Here is a 23,400-nt window from a genome sequence, read left to right as displayed (position 1 = left end):
TGCTATGAAGATTATTCGTAACACACTTTTGTGTTTAAGTATAGCAATTGGCAAAGTCATAACATTAATTTTTTCTATTTTATTTAATTTATGATATGATATATGATACTTGACTTAATAACACGCTCTTATATGATCTTAGCCACCACAAATGGATCCTTGACATTCTCTTGGTCACCCAACTGAATGTATTTCAAGACATTTATATAATTTTCTCTACATTATGGCTTACCTGGAAAATTTAAGATGTTTTGCTAAAGATTCACTAGAATGTAGGGGGAGAATATTCCCACCTGAGTTCAGCAAGAGGGGTTTTTTATTTTTGATCATTTAATCAATTTAACAACGATACATTAACAAGAGGGGTTTTTTTTAATCCATTTTGAAAAAAAACCCATTACTTCATCAAAAAGAAGCGTCAATCTATTCATATCCACATTTTATTTTTTTTTAATTTTATAGCAGAACTCACAATTGTGAGTGGATTATATTGAGCATCCCAAAAAATTACAAGGTTTTGTCATGCTCATGTAAAGCCATGACAACATCCAAGGATCAAAATTGCAACGGCTATCAGGGCAGCCACCCCTACCACCCCGCCTCCACATCCTTGATACACAAAGCCCATACTCTTGTCATTCTGAGATCTTTTATTTACCGATGGCCAAGATTTGCCCCCATCCTAGGCATTCCATCTGCTGACAACAAGGCACAAGTAGTCCTAAACCTATCCTCCGAGTGATGCTTGCGCCCGAGTGCCCATATTAGCACTTTGCTTTCTTGTATAATTTTTGCAAAGCTTGCCACCTCAAATCCTTCTTCAAAAACACGGCGGTTCCTTGTCTGCCATACATTATGAAAGAGAAGTATCTGACGATCTGAGTGCTGACGAGGAGTGCAGGTCTACCTGAATTTTTACTTCCAAGACAAAGGTCAGTCTTGAAAAAACTAATTTTCCATGTTCTATCGACCTACTTGCATACTTTCCCCGCTAGGCCTTTTATAGCTGGGCAATCCATGAACTGGTGGGCCAGATCTTCACTAGCTAACATGCACCCCAAGCATCAATCTGACCCAATCCCTCTCTTCTGAATCTTCACCCCCGTCGGTAGAGCACCCCAAATAACCTTCCATAAGAAAACCTTCATGTACTGCGGAACCTTTGGCTTCCATATGTTCTCCATTACATGCTCCCACCTTTCCTCCGGCCATTGCTTTTTCCATAGCTTGTTAAGGGGGACTAGACCAATTCTTCATTTGCATCATTGCCTGATAAATGATTTTAGTATGGGGTTTCCACAAGAGACTGCTTTCGGGCCATTTCCATGCATTCTAGTCCAACTCCGAATCACAGATTGGCATCACTAGATTGTCAAGCTCTTTCATCACTTTGTGGACAAGCAAGAGCTCCAAGCTATTTAGTTGGTACTGGGCAACCATAAGGTCAATGGTTTTCCAACTCTTGTTGACACTGTCTCAGAAGTGCTCAAGTCGTTTCAGACCCTTATTATTCAGCTTCCTGGCTGTCTCAATCCAATAGGGAGTTTGTGGCAGATCTACAACTTTGGTAGAGCTAGGGGGACCAATGCAGGATGGAGTTCTTGAAGTATCTAGCTTCTTCCCCCCACTTTAAGACTCCTTCTACTCTATTGCATTTTCTTACCAATTCTCCCGAGCTGCCCCCCAGTCTTAAGGTAGACCACGCTGGGGCTAACAGTTTGTCATGGACCTCCACCCCTCTCCACTTTCCACCCTTCGTGCCAAGTTTAGCTGCTTCTATCATATCTCTGATCATGACAGCCCAAACTTGATCTTGTTTAGCCAAGGAGACAACAAATTTGGTGCAACAAGCTTCTGCATGGGCCACAGGGTTGAGAATCCCGAGGCCTCCTTGATTCCTCGGCCGAGCAACTGATTCCCAATGGGCCCATTGCCATGGCCTAGAAGATTTCGTGTTATTTTTCCATAAAAATGTTTTTACTGGTTTTAAGAACTCTTTCTAGAGACACTTAGCCAACTTGAGAACCGGGCTAGTGAAGGCAATATAAGGAATCATAAAGGCATTTATCACTTTTATCCGACTTGGGAATGGGAGAAGAGCATACTCCCACCTACTCAATTTTTTTTTGATTTTTTCAAGCATCCACTCGAATCTTTGCTTGTGAGTTACATCCACCCCCAAGGGGCTCCCAGATGTCTAAAGATGTTCCATTTTGTGACAATCTTTCCTGACCAGACAGTAGGGTCAAATGAGTCATTTTCTGATAGGGAAATCATCCTTGACTTCTCTATATTACACTGGGACCCCGAAGCTACTGAGAACATTTGTACAATCTCCAGACCTTTTCTAATGACCTGGGGGAACGCCTTCAAGAAGAGGAGAGAATCGTTTGCAGTTTTGCCAGGAGTTTCCCAGTAAAACAAGGCCTTGTACCTCCCCTTGTTCAGCACTAGCTTCGAGCGTCATGATTAAAGGATGTGAACCTATGGCGAAAAGAAGGGGTGCGAGAGGGCATCCTTGTTTAATTGACCTTTTGACCTCAAAAGATCCCACAATTCTATCGTTGAATAGGAGCTTTGACTGACTTCCAGCCCCCATTATGTGGACTAGCCGACAGAGGCGCAACCCAAAACTACAGCTTCCATGACGGCTTCTATATATGTCTATTCATATCCACATTTTAATAGAGGGTTTTTTCAAGTACCCAACGAATACACATTAATTATATAGGGGGGTTGTTCATAGTGGATCCCTTGAGGAGTTCCCATGATGTCCTTGGTGGTTTTATTAGCGAGAACTCGTGTTATATTTTGAGATTTTTAGCATGGAAGATTTATTAACTTCTAGCATGACTAAAGATGTTTTTGCAAAGAGCACTGCCATCCACAATTTTTCATCATCGATGTTTATGGAAGGCTGTGTTTGGACATAGATATGTATGTGCATCATCGATGTTTATGGAAGGCTGTGTTTGGACATAGATATGTATGTGGAAGTTCTTGGATGATGTTTTTGGATCAAGAGCTTCTTCAAATTCAATTTCACATTTAGTTTTTGGGATATGAAAGGCCATTCATTGAACTATATGTGGGGTTTGAAAGGCCATTCATTGAACTATATGTGGGGTTTTGTGGTGAGTGCACTCTCAAGGGGTGCACTATGTAATTATGTTAGAGGGTGTACTATGTAATCATGTCAATGTACCACGTAAACTATATGTGAGGTTTTCTAGTGAGTGCACTCTCAAGGGGTACACTATGTAATTATGTTAGAGGGTGTACTATGTAATCATGTTAATGTACCACCTAAGTTCAACATAATGGATTTTTTTATTCAAACATTTTACAAAAATTAATAGAGATACATTAACAATAGGGGTTTTTATATTTCATTTTGGAATAGAATCTTTAAACAAAGGGTCATTTTATTCATTCAAACATGTTAAGAAATGTATTTTTAAAATACCTCCGAGACATATATTATATAGGGTGGTTGTCGATAGTGCACTCCCCAAGAGTTCACTTTATCAATTGACGATATTATATGAAGTCAATACATCACCTCCTCACACACTCAAAAATCTATGTAACATAGTCCATAGGACATGTAGAGCCCCTAATGTTGGCTCTCAGGGGCTACCATTTGAGAGATAACTTTTCTACATTGAAATTGAATTTGTCAATGTATTGTCTCCACATCTCTTCAAAGTCTTCTCTCTCTCTCTCTCTCTCTCTCTCTTAGGGGTTTAACCATACCGGGTGTGGGGATGCGTTTGAAGCCCCTCACCCCTTTACCGCTAAGCCAACTCTCCTTTTATTTCTTATGTATGTAGAGTTAGCGAGTGATTATTTCTTACATGTGTCTATCTATTGAAGTGGGTTTATATCTATCTCTCTCTTTATCTCTCTGTCTCTGTCTCTCTCTCTCTCTCTCTCTCTCTCTCTCTCACACACACACACACACACACACACACACACAAATATACATGAGAGAGAGAGAGAGAGAGAATGAGTTTTTATAAACGTCTTTGACCTCGAAAGTGATGTTTTGGGTACAAAAAATGTTATAGAGGTCACTCTATTTATTTTGGTTTGTTTATGTAGGTTAACTTGGGTCACCGTGTGCTGGTTGCTCTCACAATACTTGTAAATATGCACATCTATTGGAAAATCCAAGATGATAATGTTTACCGAAGGCATGGTGCTTGGTATTGGTGGCATCACTAGAGGTATTGGTATGCACATGAAAGATACAACTTTTATGGATACTTTAAAATCTCACTCTATAGAGTACCACAAGTCTTACGTGCAATTAAAGTCATGAGCGATATACAAGAACTTTCGGGGAGTCCACTATGTATAAATTGCATATAGCACATGTAAATAAAGGTACTTAAATAATCCATTATCTGTACATTTTCAAGTATTACATGTACCCCTTATGTATGCATTTTTGTGAAAAAAAACTAACCTTTATGTATAAAAATTTTCACTTTCTCAATTAAAAAAACCTTTTATGTACGTACATTTTTTTAAAATATACTTAATTATAAATCTCTTATTTTGTTACCACGTGCTATCTTACGTATTTTCTAAGGGACGCCTCGAGACAAGAACTATGTATGATTGACGTTCACTATGTTAATGTGGGTGGTCACTATTTTGGGGTTCACTAACAAAATGTGTGAGTTTCTAGTAGCTATTTTGGGAAGCACCAACATGAAGGAGATTTTGGCTTTATTCTTGCATGTTTTTGAGGAGAAAAATGGAGGGGAGAGCACGAGAGAGAGAGAGAGAGAGAGAGAGAGAGAGAGAGATAGAGAGAGAGACCATGTGTCAACGAGATGGCCAAAGCAGTTACACATGGATATTTTTTTTGCTGCGTGCGTGAGCGCGACGGGGAGAGAGAGATAAAGTCTGGCCATTGGTTGGTGCTGCGCACAGCAGACACGTATTTCTCTCTTTCCTCCTCCCTCTGTGTCGGACTGGTCTACATGGGAGGCAATGAGTGTAGGAGGTGCGAAGGCTTGGAAAGTGGACGCTGATGGGGAGAGGAAGGAGACAAGACCTGCCTTGGTCTGAGCTGTTGCAACACGGTAGTGAAGCGAGGCACGAAGGCCTTGATTAGGAGCGGTAGAAATGCTTGTAACAAGACCATTGTGCGCCTCCTTCCGAGTGAGGAGCTCACGTGGAGTGCATATGCAGCAACGCATGGGGATAGGGCTGTAAGGATGCAACCCATGCACGAAATGGGGAGCCAAGGTGATGGTTGATGCAGAGCAAGGCCAAGGCCACATTGCTGCCAGGTTGAGCAGGGCGACGACTTGAGCATTGAAGGACAAAAAGCCATGGACCTGGCAACTGGCTACAGACTGCCATGCACCAACAGAAGATGGGGACATTGTCTCTGCATGCTACTAAACCTAGGATTAATGAGGTGGTTGTGCGCAAAAGGACATGCAAGATAGCAATGAGGGCAGGGCGATGGAACTCCACTATGCCTAGGAGGTGGAGGGCAACTAGTCCTAGTGTGGTCACCAAGGCGGGAGGGAGGGAGAGAGAGGGAGAGAGAGAGCGCACAAATCTCTGGTGCGCTCTCTCTCTCTCTCTCTCTCTCTCTCTCTCTCTCTCTGTGTGTGTGTGTGTGTGTGTGTGTGTGTGTTTTTCGCAAACGAGCAGGGCAAGCTCTCTCTTGTTTACGGACAGCAGCAGGGTGAGCCCTCTCTCTCTCTCTCTCTCTCTCTGGCTGGGGTCGGAGACGAGGGTGCTGGGTGTTGACACAGGCGGGGGTTCTGGGGATAACAGAGTAGAGGGAGGGAGGAGTGGCGCCTCATGATGTGTGTGCGCATGCCAGTTTGGTGGCGGAGAGAGGGCGAGTTGGTGGGGAGCAGGAGTAGGGAGGACGTCAGGAGGAGCATGGGGGCGGTGTCTGCGCAAAGTCTCTCTCGCTTGGCTGATGTGGAAAAGGGGGTGGAAGGGGAGGGAATCTCGGCAGGGTATCATAGGTTATTGGGGTTTCCTTTTTAGTGAGCCAGCAGGTAGTAGTAGGCCCTGCCAATTTTCGTTTACGGTTGATTAAGGGGTATCTTGGGAGATGCCTTTGATAGCTTTGAAGTGAAAAAAAGGGGAGGAGACACGTTGAGGGGAGAGAAAAAGGCAGATACCTAGGTCGCGTGCAATGCTTCAAGAATGTGCCTCTTTCTGGGCTCTGTCTCCCCCTCTCCCTTCCCTCGCCATGGCAACAGACTCATCTCAGTCTCATGCGAGCCGTGGCAGCTCGCATGGCAAGACTCCCTCTCTGACGCAGCCCATGTCATGGCAACATTCCCTCCCTCTCTCTCTCTCTCTCTCTCTCTCTCTCTCTCTCTCTCTCTCTCGCACGGCATGGCACCATTCTCTCTCATTGTCCTACTGTCGACATTTCCGTACTCCACACAATGGGCCCCCATGCAGTCTTTTGCCTTGCCGGGGAAACTCGAAAGGTTTCAAAGCATGGCTTACATTGGATATGCCCCCCCCTCTCTCTCTCTCTCTCTCTCTCTCTCTCTCTCTCCATACTCCATGTGTGCACATAGGAGGAGAGTCATTCTTTTTAGTATGTGACTATCATGTGAGAGAAAAAAAACCCGCAATTGTAAATCTAGAAAAAAAATTATGAGTTTAAGAGAAAAGGCACAAAGTGAACCCCATGATGTCACAATGTCCATCTTAGAAGGGTATATCACAATTATAGGTTCAAAACAATGAGTACAAAATTTTGAATCTCATTGTAAAGTTTATTGATCGGGTATAGTGGTGTGATCTTCAACCTCCAAAATTTAAATTACATTATGCATAGTGTAAAGATTGAGCCAATGAAACTTCTCTTTCTCTAAAAAAATTTAGTTGAGAATTTCTTTTTTCAAGTTTGCATTCGGAAGTGAGAGAGTTTGCATTATCCAATAGATGAGGCAGGGAGTGCCTCGGGCAGGTGCTGCAGGGGAGGGGGGTGTTCTCGGGAAAGCTGGACATGGCAGCTTAACCAATTGGAGGGGCCAATCTTTGCCTCCTCTTTGAATTCGGCTTCATCACCCCCCCTATTTATGGCCCTGGGTTTGGCGGTGACCCTTCTCTCCTTCTGGGGGAGAATCTGCACGCCTGGTTCGATGGTGGTATGTGGTGCTTCCTGGTTCGTGGACAAGATGCCTCGTGTGGCAACCAAGGCTTCTTGGTGGCATCCTTGTTCCCTGGTTCGGTGGTTGGAGGTGATTTGCAGCTCTCTGGCAGCTTGGTGGTGCTTGATCTATTGCGGCATGTTGTTCGGTTGGTGCTTCTTTCGGCCCTGGCGTATTGGCGGTAGCTGGTTTGTGGTGTCGAATGGTATCAGTTCGGTGGCACTAGTGGCATCGGTGCATGTTCCGTTGCAAGCTATAGTGGATCTCGGTTTCCATGGCTCTCTAGTCTTCTTGTCTCTCTTTGGTGCGGGAAGCCAGGGATCACGTAGGTGGTGGCTTCTTGCTCTCCGGTGGTAGCTTTTGGTATATTATCGGCTTTAGTTATTTGCTCTTGGTACGGGTCGCTCCTGTGCTAGCCGTTGCGGTAGTAGCCTACGTTAGCCGAAATAGTTTTCTTTTTTTGGTGGGTGGCTTCTCGTGTCAACGAGTGTAACTTTGTAGATGGCTCCCCATATCAGCCACTGTAACTCTTTCTTGGTACGAGGAGAGCTATGTATGGAAGTTTTTGGGTTTATTAATATAGTATCACTAACAATCGTGAGTTCTGCTTTTAACAAAAAAAAAAAAAAAGTTCCAAAGGGAACTTGCTTAGCACAAAAGAAATTAATAAACCTTGTTCGATGCCATAGGTGGGCAATATAGGTATAAGTCAAAGTATAATTTGTATCAATTAACTCCATAGCTCAGCTCAAGGGTAATCGTGGCTAAAACTTCATCTCATTAATAGTTCTTTTATCAATTCTTTTGTTTTCCTTGCCTTTTGATTCTAACTAATATGTGATCCACGTGTTGCACGACTAAGAAGAATCAAGTCTTAACTCTGTGGCACTCTCCTCCCTCACCTTCTCCCTAAGGCGGAAACATGTACAAACATTCTCTATGCATTGTTAAGGTAGTGCCAAGTCGGTTCTTGGATGCTTCATTGTTAAATAAGATCATCCTCCAAAGCTATGATAAGGCAACTCTAGCTAACTATCAATGGTGACATCTCAAGTAGAACAATAGAGGAGATGACATTTAAAACCTCTCAAAAGACAATCCAATCATTAGAACATTTTTGAGGTCTTTTGGAGGGTCTTGTAAGAAAATTATTTTTTGTTGTACCCTCTCTCTAGAAAATAGGAAAGTGGAGCTCCGAACGTACGTAGCAACAAGGAAAAGGGTTCTTTTCCTCCACATTATGAGGGGGACCCTTGAGCCTCCCTCATATTTGCTTTTGAGCATTTTCCACAATTTTGAATAAAGGTACAAAATTGCAAGTTCTCATCCTCACAGGTTTGTACACAGGAAAGAAAATATTTCCACACGAAGAAGCCTCCATTTCCCTCTCTCGTCCTACCTCTTTGTACTTCGCCCACTTGCTATGTCCCACAAGCCGGCGTCATAAAACTCTAAAACTGCTCTTTAACTGGTCCTTACCAGCAATGAAATTTAGGTGCATCAATGAAGATGGTGGTTCTTATGGAAGGAAAACTCTCCTCGATTAGAGATCTCCCTCCATCCCTCGATTTTTTGAGTCCCTCCTTACATAGGTTCTCACATGAAAATGTACTTTCCCTCCTAGATTGCAGCAATACCAACCACTACCTCTGTGTGTGTGTGCGTGTGTGTGTGTGTGTGTGTGTGTTTTTCAAAAAGCTCAGCTATGGTGGCCTCCAATGGAAGTCTTCCTTTTATAGCCTCAAATAAATATAACTTACATATTGATATAGATAAAGCATACAAGCCAGCATTCAAGCGCTCTCGTCGTACTGAATTGCGGGCAACAATTGGAAATAAGGAGCACATGAGGATCAGTATGGGTCTTAAGCATGTAGATTTGTGGTGTAATGGACACCTCTACCCGTAAGACCCTAGGAGATTCTCTCATCCCCCATTCACTACACCTACAAGCTTATTAAGATATGTTGGTGATGGTACATATGGCTTGCTTGGCTATTGTAGGTCTCTATCTACAGAGGCAATAGCTTAATGAAGCCTAATGCAAATGCAGTGTGCTGAAATTAGGAGGCTAATTAATGTGCATAAAATCCATGAAGGTACAATTGAAGAGCTACACAATCAAAACGATGGTCTTCAAAAGAAATTATAGACCATGAGACAAAAGGATATTGCATTGGGAGTTAGGTTAATGAAGCGCAAGATCAAGAACATGGAGAACTTAAAACCAGGATCTGGGGGTTTGAAAAAGAGAATACAAGCAATCAGGTTTGCCACAAACTACACACAGCTAATATTATTTGATTGGGTATTTGAATAGTAATGTTCACTCAATCTATGTGACATGTGCAGGCTTGCAATCCAACCTAACAAAGAGAATGTTGACCCAAATGTAAACCCTGCTAAACAACTCTAGCCCTTAGTTTCATCAAAGCTGGCTAAAGAGCTCTTGCAAGAAAAGAAGTTCAAAGTAGTGCAACGAGATATTGTGGGCCAATTTGCGTCCAAGAACTGCATCTCTTCTAATGACATACAGGAGAGTATGGACTCATTGGGTGTTAGTAGAAAAGGTTATGCAGCACTACAAAAATAAATATCTAAAACTCTTGGGTCTAATAGAATCAAACATAACTTCTTGCCCAACCCAACAGCTATTTGGAAATGTAGGCACGAGTTAATTGAAGCTCAACTTGAGCACTTTGGGACTCCATTCCATGTCACAGAAGAGTATGTAGGCCAGGAAGACATCATGGTGTATGATGAATGCAACAATTTATTCATGGATCTTGAATTGCTACAAAAGAGAATGGTCAAGTTTTATGAAATGACTTTAGAAGAGTGCTCGAGAACACTGTATTTTGTCTTGAAAATGGATGATTGTGAGGTGTTAAAGTAGCGCAAGCTAGAAAGGGTCACAATATCACTCATGAATAGAGCAATGAGGAATATGGAGCACACGGATAGTAAATATTTTAGTGTTCAATCAAAAACAAAGAAACAAATGTGTGGTGGTTAGGCGCATTTCCAGTACTTGCGATTGGATGTATACAGCTTTTTGTTCTCTATAGATTAGTCCTAACTTTTTGTGTATGTGCAAGTTAAGAAAGAGATCATGTCACATTGTATTGGGTGTTTCACCGCACTCCATTGCCATCACTAATTCACAAGCAGATGAATGAAGGTTTAAAACTAAGTGTGGAGGGACAAGGTGAATTCAAAGTGGAAATGGCACCTTGTGGGAGACTTGAAGACTTTGAAATTCCTCTTGAACCGTAGCATATGGAACATACAAGGATTGGAGAAGTAGCACTACATGGCACACAATGCATACTTTCGACACACACAACATGGTAGCACACAAAATAAGGCAAACAATTTGAAGGAACTCTTCCAATGGTTCTATAGAAGGATCTTGCAGTGTTTGCATTAGAAGAAAGTACTAGAAGAATCAAAGACAACACAATTCTTAAAACTGATTCAGCGTAACAAATGAGCAATAGCCTTCAAAGAATCCAAGGCTACTGAGGGACAAAAGGGGTGGAGAGAGAATATGATAAAAAATCATCACTGGGTCAAAAGGGGATGCCGTACTGAGCTCTATAAACCATCCACTTTAAAACTCAAGTGTTTTTTGGTCTGTGTCTCTATAAATTGGTTTTTTTAATCTTAAAATCAGGCTCTTTGCATAGTCAAGGAGTTGCTCTTAGCATTCAATGAGTCCCAAAGCAAGTTCATGCTCATCTCCAATCTCTTGTCATCAGAGATGTGGATAATCTCTCTCATTCTCTCTCTCCTCTCCTAGATTTAACAGACCCTACACAAGGCACAAGTCTCTCAACTTGATGATTGTTTAGGGATATCTTTTGGCACATCACCCTTGTATCGGAACATTAAATGTTTTCCATAATCCAAGAGTCATTATTGTTTTGTATGTGTAATAATAAGCCGTATGACCACTTGTGTACCCTAGATAGTATCCAAAACATCCTCGCGCAAAATTTTTGTCAGCGAGGATAACTTTGTCTGCATTTTGTGGTAGTGTTGGTCCATATTTTAAAGGAAACTCTCAGCAACTGAGGTGTTCTCTCTTATGCTTCTTGTTGGCCAAACACAGTCTCTGGATATACTTCTTTTTTTGGAACCTCTCAGCAACTAAGGTGGTCTCTCTTATGCTTCTTGTTGGCCAAACACAGTCTCTGGATCTTTTCTTTCCTCTTCCTTTTGTGAGATATTAATCCTCACAAAATTATACTCTGTCCCTGTGTGCGTGTGTGTGTGTGTGTGTGTGTGTGTTTGTAGCTTCTAAGTCGCTCTCTACCTCTTTCTCCCTCTCTACTATGTTCTACGACACGCAAAATACAATTGAAGGTATGTAAACACATCGACGTGTTCCATGGGAAGAAAAAACAAACTTCCTCTATCTCTCAATATTTTGTCCCCGCATGGCACGCGCAGGAGAATATAGCAACACTTTGTGCATCCAGGCGCACCGTGGGACAAAATAGAAAGCTCATATATATATATATATATATATATATATATATATATATATATATATATATATGAGGATTTTGCATAAGCAATAATCCTCATGCAAAATTGTGTAGCAAAAGCATAAATTTTTGTTATCTTTCCTGGGCTTGGCATGGCTATCTTGCAAAGATGAACATTTCAATAGTACAAGGAGCATAATTCTAGCCTGATATTTAAATATCTTCCCGGCATGAAGTACCACCAATGAAGAATCTCTCTCTTTCTCCCTACCCTTCTCTCTCTCTCTCTCTCTCTCTCTCTCTCTCTCTCTCTCTCTCTCTCTCTCTCTGTCTTTCTCTGTCTCAACCAAAGAGCCAATGCCCTCTACGCATTGATGTAAAGACAAAAAATTGCAAAGTTATGAAAGGTGTTTTGGTAGCAGCATTTTTGAAGTGAATAGGTTCAGGAAAGTCGACTCTCATCTCTTATTTCACATACAATGTCTTCTGGCACTTGCAAGGGTTCTTCTTAAAAAATGTCCACAACAATTATAGAAAATGACCCAAAATCTCCTAAGTGTGGAAATAGAAACACAAACACTCAATCAATGACATGGAAAACCATGACCATGGCATACGTGGTATCATTGCAAGAGACTATAAACAAACAAGGTGAAGACTTATGGACACTTGCAACAGAGAATGGCATGCTAAGGGTTCTTGTGGTTGAGGATGAGAATCTCAAGAGGACAGTTGAGATGTAAAAAACACGTTTGATGCAGCTGGAAGAGGAAGTCAAGAAATATAAACACTCTCTTGTGGACTTGAATGCTTTTGAAGGAGCGCATGAGAAAAGTAGAGCATGACCATGTATTGAAAGAGGAGAAATTTGACACCATGAGCCGGGATGTATGTGACATGAAAAATGTATGCACAAACAAGTCTTGGACTGATGTATGTGGTAGCAATGTGGTACCTATATCCTCCCTCATGTAAGTTATGGCTCAAACAAAGAATGTTGAGAATGTGGATGTGGAGGAGTTGAAGGAACAAGAGCGACGTTTCAAGAACATTGTTATTTGTGTAATTCCTGAAGAGAAGTTAGAGACGCCTCCTTCTTTTGACATTGTTATTAAATATTTCTTCAAAACCCATCTTGGCATGTCCGGAGTTATGTTCTATGGAGCACATAGAGTGGGTAAGCAAGGAGCTCCTTGTGCGGGAAAACATCCAATTGTATGCACCATGCCAGATCAGACCAAACAAAAGATTATCCTTGATAATAGTTGGATCTACTCGAGGGATACAAATGTTTTTATGTGTGAAGATCATACTATTAAGCAACAAAATATGTGTTGCAAGGCATATGAGGAAAAGAATAAGGAAAAGAAGGAGATCTCTCACAAAGAAAATGTGCCCAAGAAGGAGGCAAGCTAGTCCCTCGAGCAAATAGGGATGTGCGACCTATGAGGCCAAGTTACAAATTAAAATATGTTTTTGGAATTGCAATGGATACCCATGGAATGAGGGGGTTGTCATTGATGAACTAACAAGAAAATCCAATGTTGTACTTCTTGTTGAAGCTTGGGAGCATGATACACAAAGGATTAACGGCTTGGAGGATTACAATGTACATTCATTGATGTGGTCAAATAATCTCAAGCAACGAAGATGGTAAAGAGGGGTAGCATGTATGTTTAATAAAGGATTGGAAGATTTTTTATCAATTGTGAAAGATGTCAAGTACAAACGTTTTGTATGGCTAAAAATTATGAAACCGAAAAGAGTACCCATTTTTGTAGCTGGTTTCTACATTTCTCATAATGATTCCCCCTTTTATTATGCTTGTATGGATAGTAGAGATCATCCATTTTTTGATTTAGAAGAGAACATTTCTTATTTCAAAGGAAAAGGTGATGTTATCATGTATTAGAAGATATGAATGCTCGCACCAAAACATTGCAACATGATACTCAACAATTTAATATGACATACTTTTCAAGGGAGTTGGAGGAAGTTCACTTGTATGATTGTACTTCAATGAATGATAAAGATCCGGATAAATATGGGAAGTTACTTTTACACATGTGTAGTAGCATGGTATGCTCATTGCCAGTGGTGTATCTTTGTGAAGTAGAACCAATGGATTTACATGTAGAAAACATAACGGGGATAATGTGATTGACTATATGCTACTCTCCGAAGCCATCATGTATTACATAAAGAGTATTAAGTTTGGCCAATGGACCCCGGAATTAGACCATCGGACCTTATGTATCGACCTTGCATGTGGAGAAGCAACTAAGCATGATAATCTCAGCCAAATGGAAGAGAAGTTATCACTATGTATGGATTTCAAATGTGCACCAATGTCCATTGAAATATTTGAGCAAACATTATGGATGTCAAAGCTTCAGTATGATGCACCATTGGAAACTAAATGGAAAGCTATCAAAAAAGTTATTTGTTCTTGTGCCGAAGAATTCTTTTCCATAAATCATGTCCATGGTATCAATAAAGATAGATAATGCAAAAGGTGGTTTGATAAACAATGTCAAGATGCTCGAAAGTCCTTGTTAAAGCTTGATGCAACTATGGACAAAGAAAACTTTCAAAGTTATTTGCATACATACAAGGAATTGATTCAAAACAAGAGAAGAAGATGGGAAGTAAAGCAACAACTTTTTCAAGTCCAATAAAAGGCACGTGCATGTGAAATATTTTGGAGAAACTTGAGGCAAAAACGGGTTGAGAATTTTGGTAGCTTGAGTGTTGTGGATATGTACACAGATTGTAGGCAACTATATGAGAAACCAAATGCTCAAAAAATTCCATTTTATGGTTCACCTCCCATGTATGCCCACTTTTTTTACTATTGAGGATGCATGTGGTGGGCTTAAAAAATTGTCCACTCACAAAGCGGGAGATCTTCAAGGTATCAATCCGAAGATGATCAAATGGGTGACAAGAGATTTTACACATGAGTGGATGTGTGATATGTTCAACCTTAGACTTCAACATGGTATGCCTTGTGATTGGAGTACCAATTGGGCCAAGCCTTTTCATAAAGGAGGGGATGTAAACAACTACGGGACTATAATGATTGGGTCTCTTATGGAAAAGTTGTTTGGGTGTATAATGGAGATAAAATTGAGTGATTGAGCTGAAGAGAATGACAAGCGTGCAGAATGACAAGCGGGTTTTCGTTGATTCCATAGCACCATTGATTATCTTGTCACTCTTTGCATTCTCATGGAGAAAAGTCGTTTGAAAGGAAAGTAATTGTAGTATTGTTTTGTGGAGTTTAATAAATCCTTTGATACGATCCCACGTAGTAATTTGTGGAGAAGGATGGAAGAATACTCCAAGTCCCAGTGAGTTTATGCTTGCAATTTCTTGAATCTAAGAGAAGGTGATGTGTCAATTGTGCATCGGAAGAGGAATTTCAAAAAACGTTGTAAGCACTATTGGTGTTAAACAAGGATGTCCATTGTCACCAACTCTCTTTGGTCTATGCGTTGATCAATTGTAATAAATGGTACTTTACTTTATGCAAGAAGAAGGCATTGAAGAGGTCACTATTTGTAATGCAATAATCATGCTTTTGCTGTATGCGGATGATCTAGTGCTTCTAGCACATACTTTAGAAGATTCACAAAATCTTATGGATGTCCTTGAGAACAGGTTATGCTTGTGAAAACCAACCATAAGGAGAATCCATGCATTGTGTACAACAATGAGACACTTGAAGTTGTTGAGAGCTTTAAGTACCTTGTCCTTGAGGTTCCATCCAATCACAAGTGGCATGAATGTGCTATGCGTCATTTGGAAGCGAGAAAGAGAGCATATTATGCACTTAAGAACATGTGTAATGTAGGAAACATCAAGTGTTGGGTTCTCAATAAATACCTTTTTGATGCATTGGTGACACTGTCTCTTATTTATGGAGTGGAAGTGTGGGGTGGGAGCATGTTAAAGTCTACTTGGAAAGAGTTTGAGAATGTCCAAAAGTGTTTTCTTAGAAACATTCTCCAAGCTAAGACACAAACACCATATATGCTCCTACTTCTTGAGTCGGGATCTCTTCAATTGAGGTTATGGGCATGGAAAGGGTTGTGGGAAGCAAGTGTGGGACGGGTTTCTAACCTCACTCCTATCTTAGTGCAGACATAGCGAGAACCATAAACATAATTTTCAATCCATGGGATGAAACTGAATTGATAGTGCATAGAGGCTACAAGAGGTTGCCAATCTCTTGGAAAACAAGAGACAAATGGCATCTAACTCAAGCTACACTCAAATGACCAAAATCACCAAGAGCTAGTCACTAATCAACAAACAAATCATAACCGTTATAGCATCAAACGATATCAAAACGTTACAAAACTTTTAGGACATGTTTATAAGATCTAACCACACATGCTTATGGTCTCAAATATCACTTTAGGTCAAGTGAAAAAATCACAATTATTAATAGCAACAGTGAGTGTTTGACCTAGTCATTTTTTATCCAAAGTGGATCTAAATGCTTAGCAATGATGCCCCAATACCCCACCTATATTTATTTTATGATTTTCTAGCTCAAATTCCTACTTATGATGAAATTAGACCACCGGGCGACGATGCCAAAGGCTACGGACTACCATGAAATGTTTGCGTCAACGCGTAGAGCTCTTACATGCAGTTGCAACGCAACAGACGACATTGCAATGTGACGATCATGGAGGGAGTAGGGAGCACGAGAAGGAGAGAAGTGAGCACCGTTAGCTCACATTGTGTTCCATTATCCAAAAACTTACAGAATACTTACAAAAATTGGCTTTTATACCTTAGCCAATGTTTCTTTGGTCAAGACTAATAATCTGGGAGCTCTAACTAAAGATAAGTTGATACAATCTAGAAGTTTGTAGCCCTGGCTCATCAATTACACTGTTTATCTGGAAAGTAGGAGTTACAACATTCTCGATTTATCAAAATAATAAGTGTTTTTACAATAAAAGCTCCTAAAAATGTTATCCGAGTTAGCTTTCTGGCTAACATTCCCCCCCTCCTGGATTGTGTCATCCCTTGACACAGCTTCGTGGACTGAAGTAGTCTTCGGGTTGACGGCTGGCGAGGTGGTCTTTTAGCGCATGTAGGCCTTTTTATATCCAATTCATCTTTCTTCGTCAGGGACTTGCAAAAACTGCATGGTGACTTTGTTTTTTAATTCAATGGCTGAATAGCCAACAAACCTTGATGTGAGGTTGCTGATCACTAGCCCAAATATCTTCGTCCGCCATGTGAAGAATCCTGCATAGAATGCCTCTTCAAATGCCAACATATTGCTTGATGGCAGAAACATACATCTAGTAAGGAGGCATTAGCTACATCTAGCTGCACTTGGATCTTTTGTACATTCAGAGTAGTGGTTACAAGTTCATTGGTTACTTCTGTCAGTTGTTGATCTTTGCTTTTGCATGCATGAGATAACTTTGTTAGGAGCTCTTCCATTTCTTTTTGTTGTTTCTCCTTGGCAATCTCGTGTTGTTCTCCTTCATTTTTCAGCTCTTTAATCTACCTTTTAAGATCTTCAATGATGCTCATTCTGTCGTCTAGCTCTCCTTGTAGAGCATCAATGACTTGTTCCAACTCTTTAGCCTTGGAACTGTGGCTAAGTGTTGTTGTTCGCATCTTGTTTGTCATCAACTGCATTTGCTTGGTATACTCATTTACCTGCATGATGATGTTATCATTGGTTTCCCACTCTTCAGGTTCTACCTGGGGTTGTTTAGAAGTTTTTGTTGTTTTTGTTTGCGGGTCTTTTGTTGGTGCAGTGGATTCTGCTTGTGGCCGTGGAGGTGGTTCTACTGCTTCTTCTTGAGGCTTTGTAGGTGTAACCGCTTCTTCTTCTTCTTGCGGCTTTGTGGATACCTCAGCTCTTTCTACTTGAGCTGTTGTAGAGGAAGGTCTTGCTTCAACTGTTTTGGCTTCCTTGGGTTGTTCAAAACTAGATTCTTACTCCTACTCAAGTTCTTTTCCTTTTGTTGTTTTGCCGTCATTAGATTTATCTGTTGGTGAAGGCCTTGGACTCGGCATGGGCTAATCTTCTTGTTGCGTAGTTAGTGAAGAGGGTCTTGGAGATATCTCTCCTTGATTAGTGTGAGGGCCATGCCCGGGGACCATCGGTTGTACCATCTCCACATGGATACACCGTGATCTCTGACATCCCTCCCACTTGAGACCAACACCAAGACATGATCCCTCCATGGATCCTTTTTCCTTCCTCCTTTTCTCGTCGGCATCAAGCCTACCCAGACTAGGACGATTTCCAGACGCATCCGCGGGTAACATCCACCCGGCTGGGACACACTCCCATTCAGTCCCATCTCTAAGGCAATGAATGAAACCGAGCTGAAAACATAGACCAACAATTATTATTCCTAGCCAAAAAGGACCATCCCTCATTGTATCCCACAGGTAAACACCTGCACCGGCCTTATTTCAAACATGAAGACAAGTTCACACTTAAATCTCTATGTTATGCTAGGGCTATCCACATCAATCTTCTAGGTAAAATTTTTAATCCTAGTTTAAATTTAGATTAAGCTCCTTGAGTTATAATCCCTTAATTACTATTTCCTTTTAAGTTTCTACTCAAACAAGACATTAGAAATCAACGAATCTCTTGAAATTTTAAGGTTTTGTCTCGACAAAAGTTTCGAGTTAGCTCGACTTTGATGAATCTCATTTTGGTCCCTTTTCATCATTGCCATCCATGGGGCATCTCCATGGAAGCGTTGGGAGTTTTATTTTTAAGCAACATGATCACGACATCCGGGAAGCTATCCCCTTACTCCCTCCTTGGAATTTGCAAAACAAACTTGAAAGCAGACAGACTTGAAATGAACAATGCATATGCTGTCTATAATGAGTTTTTTCGGTGTGTCTATGCGTGGTTCACAAAAAAACTTTGAAATGCACCAACTTGCAATCTTGGGCAACTAATCAAAACTTCCTTTGAGTGCTTATGCAAGACTAAAGCTCTTCTATGAATAGTAGTGTAAAAATGGCAAAGTTCCTAAGAGTGGACATGCTAGTGTTTCATAAAATATGCATGTAATAGTGTATGAATGATTAACAAATTATTTTTTAAGAAGGGATTTTAGGCGTACCTTTATTACCGTGGAGAGGGTTAATTATATTGCCAGAAGAGGCTTATGGTTTCCAAACTTAATGTGTCTTTAGCATGGTCTTCTCTTTGGTTTGGAAGAGCAACGATGAGTTGTATTGATGCCGCCGGTTCTTTTTCGCTTCCGTTTGCTTGAAAACCATCGATTTGGATAGGGGAATAGAGAGAGGTTAAGAAAACTGAAGCTATGGAAAGCTTGTAGATAGGAGAGAGAAGGTGAAGAGTGTAATGGTAATTTGGATTATGGTTATGGCTTCTCTTGAGGAGAGAGGTGTGTGTCCCTAGGGTGTGTATGAAGGAGGATTAGCTTTCGCTGTCATAGCTCACTATCAAGCTTGCACTATCAAAAAGTGAAGAGAAATGAAGGGAAATGAAGCGAAGCGAAGTGTTTAATGAGTAGGGAAGGTCTCCTTTTAAACTTATTTTGATAAGGCCCTTAACTTATCGTGATAAGTTACTTTTACATATCTTGATATCCTTTCTTGCTTTTCAAAGCTTCTCCAACAAGCTACTTATGCAAGAAGCTAATTTCCCGACAAGTGGCTTATGCAAGAAGCTACTTTTCCTACAAGTGGCTTATGCAAGAATCTTATTTCCAGCAACAAGTGGCTTATGCAAGAAGCTACTTTTCAACAAGTGGCTTATGCATGAAGCTACTTTTTCAATAAGTGACTATTTTTTCAACAAGTGGCTACTTTTTTCAATTTAATAAGCTACTTTTCAACAAGTGGCTTTTCCAACAAGCTATTTTTCAACAAGTTGATTTTTCACGAAGCTACTTTTCAACAAGTTACATTTTCACCTTACCCTTATTTTTTCTTATGTAAATTTATTTTATTTTTTTCTTGAGATAAAACTAATATCCCATGCATTGGTGAAAATCGAAAGTGTCTCGTGGGTAGCTTGGGTGCTTTACTCGATCATATTTGAAAAGTCGACGGCTTAGATATGTCATCCGGAGTAAGGCCTAAGAGGAGGACCTTACAGACTCCCCAACAGAAAGAAAGAGCTGTCCTCAACTCAAAACAATTAAGGAAGGTGGGAGGTCTTCATCCGCAAGTTACACTTTGAACTTCTGGGTAGCACTAGTTTAGAATTTGTTGGCTGGCTTGCCTATATATAGTGAAATATACTTTCAGTTCTTACAATATTGTTCCCTTTGTCTTTCACTTTTATTCCCATCTCTTGTCAAAATTTCTTAGATTTGTCTTTTTGCTCATTATCTTACCTTGGATCAGTGGCAAGAGCTAGTTTTATATGTGGCCATTCCTCATCTACAACAAACAAGTGAATCCGTGAGGAGAGATTTTGTGGAGCGATATGGGCGTCTGCTATTTCCTCACTTGGGAACTTCAGTAGCTCAAACCAAATGGCGGACATTTCAAAGTGTAACAAGGAAGACCATTTGGGGTTGAGATCACTTTTGTAATAATGTCCGTTTGGCTATGGTTACTGAAGCTATGGGTTTGGGTCCTCGATATTACTGCGTGATGAGGTCAATGCATTGAGGTTTTTCAGAACGAGTCTTTTTGCTTGCTCAATTCCTTCCTCATCAAAAGATATATCTTTACCCTCACTTTGGTTTACCACTTAGAGGGCCCTTTAACTTCACACCTCATACTAGAGAGATCAATGCAATAATTTCACAGTGAATCTTTCCTATTGATGAGAGGCCTAATATGTGCCTTGCTTGTGATAGTTTCTTTTGTGATCATGTAATGGATGGGTTTATTGACCTCTAGAAAATGTATCTTTGTTATATCCCTTAACAAGTTCATCATGTTCTAAGATCTTGGTGCTTGTTTTAAGTCCCTCTTTCTCTGATTTTTCTTGATGGATATAATGAAATTGGTTCTGAGTTCTTATATCTTGTATTTGATAGAAGTCCTTGAGAGAATTTCAAACATAGCTAAATCTATTTATTGATTTTGTAATTCCATACACAAATCCAAGTCACAAGATGTAAAGAAAAACACTAATCTTGCTTTTATTTAGCAAAAGGTCAGGTTACAAAAGTTGAGTAACATAGAACTTGGATTTGTAGTTACATGGGCTATGGAACGGTTTAGTTTGAGTACAAAAAAGAGGAGAATTCTTATAAAAAAAGATGAGGAAACTGAGAAGTAAGGCGTCCCAATCTTCCCAAGAGGCATCTTCAATGGGATAGCCCTTCCACTGGACCAAAACCTCCCGAATTGTTCACTGTTGTAGCTTCCTCTCCTTCATGTCTAAAATTTGCTATGGCTCCATCTGGAATTCTTCCTGTGTGATAGGAATAGTATCTTCATCATTTAGGATGTGAAGGGAATCTGCAACATACCTTTTTAGCAAGCTAACATGAAAAACATTGTGCACAGGCAAGTGAGGGGGTAAAGCGAGTTCGTAAGATTGGTCCCCTATCCTTCTCAGAATCTCAAAGGGTCCACAATATCTATATGCTAACTTCTTGTATTTCCCAATTTGAGTGAACTTCTCTTTGTCTTGACCCTAAGAAAAACTCTATCTCCTGCCTTAAAAATCGAGGGAGATCTATGTAAATCAGCACAACTCTTTTGCCTGTCACTTGCTCTCTTAAGGTTCTCCCTTATTATTTTGATTTGACGATCCATTTCTTCAAGTGTATTCTTTGTTGCAGGTACTGGGAGACTTGGGTCGGCCATTCTGAGAGGAATGATACAGTCTTGTTCATAAAGAGCTTTGAATGGGGACATTCCTAGGATCTATAGTAGGAAGAATTATAAGCAAATTCCACTACGGGTAAAAACTCAATACAAAGATGAGGTTGCTGACTGCAGTATGATCTCAACATATCTTCTATGAATTGATTAACTCTTTCAGTTTGTCCATTTGTCTCTGGATGATAGGCTAAACTTAGGTTTAATTGAGTGCCTAAGGATTGAAACATGGCCTTCCAAAACTTAGAGGTAAACTTGGCATCACGATCACTGATTATCCTAGCAGGTATTCCATTTATTCTGATACTCTTTTTTATAAACATGTGTGCAATATCTTCTGCAAAGGTAGTGGTTTTGACTAGGACAAGGTGAGCTACATTGGTGATTTTATCCACCACCACAAAAATAGAATCAAAATTTCTAGCAGTCTTGGTTAACCCTGTTACAAAATCCATACTGATGCACTCCCACTTCATTGCAGGTATATCGAATGGTTGTAGCTTCCCAGGAATCTTAACTCATTCATCCTTCACCTTCTGGAATACCAAACACTTCTTAATATACTCTAAGGTATCCTTTGTCATCTTAGGCCAGTAGAGATTTTTTTAAAGAGAAGCAAACATTTTGTGATAACCTGAGTGAGCTGCAAGGGGAGTTTCATGAGCTTTTGTTAGTATTTGCATCCTTAAGCATGTAGGTGTGCACAACCAATTCCTGAAGAATAAGAGTAGAGTAGTCTTTCAAATATCTTTTCTGAACTTGAGCTTGGATTTCTTGGATCAACGGACCAAATTGCTCATCAATTTGGGGGGCATTTTGAACTTCCTCGATTAGAGTTGAATGGACTAATGTAATGGCAAGGGCCACTACTCGTCAGCTCAATGCATTTGCAGCTTGATTTTCCTTGCGTGGTCTAAATTTGATCTCAAAAGTGAACTCTTGGAGAAATTCAACCCATCGCCTTTGTCGCATATTAAGATCTGGCTGGATGAAAATCCACTTGAGACTTTTGTGGTCAGTAACAAGCTCAAACATCTCACCTAGAACATAGTGTCTCCACTTTTTGAGGGTATGAACCACAGCTAGTAGTTCGAGGTCATGGGTGGGATAATTCTTCTCATGAATCCTAAGCTGTCGTGATTCATAGGCTATGGGATGGCCTTCTTGATATAGGATTCCACCTATAAAATTTGGAAGTTTGAGAATAGGTTCACTGGCCAAGATCTCCTTTAATTTGTTGAAGGCTCTATCTCTCTTGCCAGACCAGATAAAGGGTTCCTCTTTCTTAGTGAGTTCAGTGAGGGGGCCTGCGATGAGTGTATAGTTTTTGATAACTACTCTACACCATCTTGTTAGGCCAAGGAGTCCCCATACTTCTGAAACAGTCTTGGGAATGGGCCACTAAACTACAGCTTCCATCGTAGCTAGGTCGGGAGAAAGACCACCCTTTGAAACTATGTATCCCAAGTAGGGAACCTTCTCTACAAATAAAGAGCATTTTCTCTGCTTGGCATAGAGTTGGGCTTTTTTGAGAATCTCCAAGACATGGCATACATGTCGTTCGTGATCTTCTCTAGTATTTGAATATAAGGATGTCATCAAAGAAGACTAGAACAAAATAATCTAACTCTGTCCTGAAGAGGTCAGTCATGAGACTGTTAAATGTGACAGGGGCATTAGTTAGGCCAAAAGACATGACGGTGAACTCATAATGCGCAAACCTTGTGTTGAAATTTGTTTTTGGAATATCCTCCCTATTTATCCCAACTTGGTAATAGCCTGACCTGAGATCAATCTTGGTGAAAAATTTGGAACCACCGAGTCGATCAAGTAGCTCATCTATGCGAGGCAAGGGATACTTGTTCTTGACAGTGCACGGCTTTAGGCCTCGAAAATCTATGCAAATTATGAACATTCCATCTTTCTTC

Source organism: Adiantum capillus-veneris, chromosome 1 (genome assembly GCF_014529385.1).
Source record: "Adiantum capillus-veneris isolate H3 chromosome 1, ASM1452938v2, whole genome shotgun sequence".
Lineage (NCBI taxonomy): Eukaryota > Viridiplantae > Streptophyta > Polypodiopsida > Polypodiales > Pteridaceae > Adiantum > Adiantum capillus-veneris.
The sequence above is the reverse complement of the archived record's forward strand: the minus strand, read 5'-3'. Positions refer to the sequence as shown.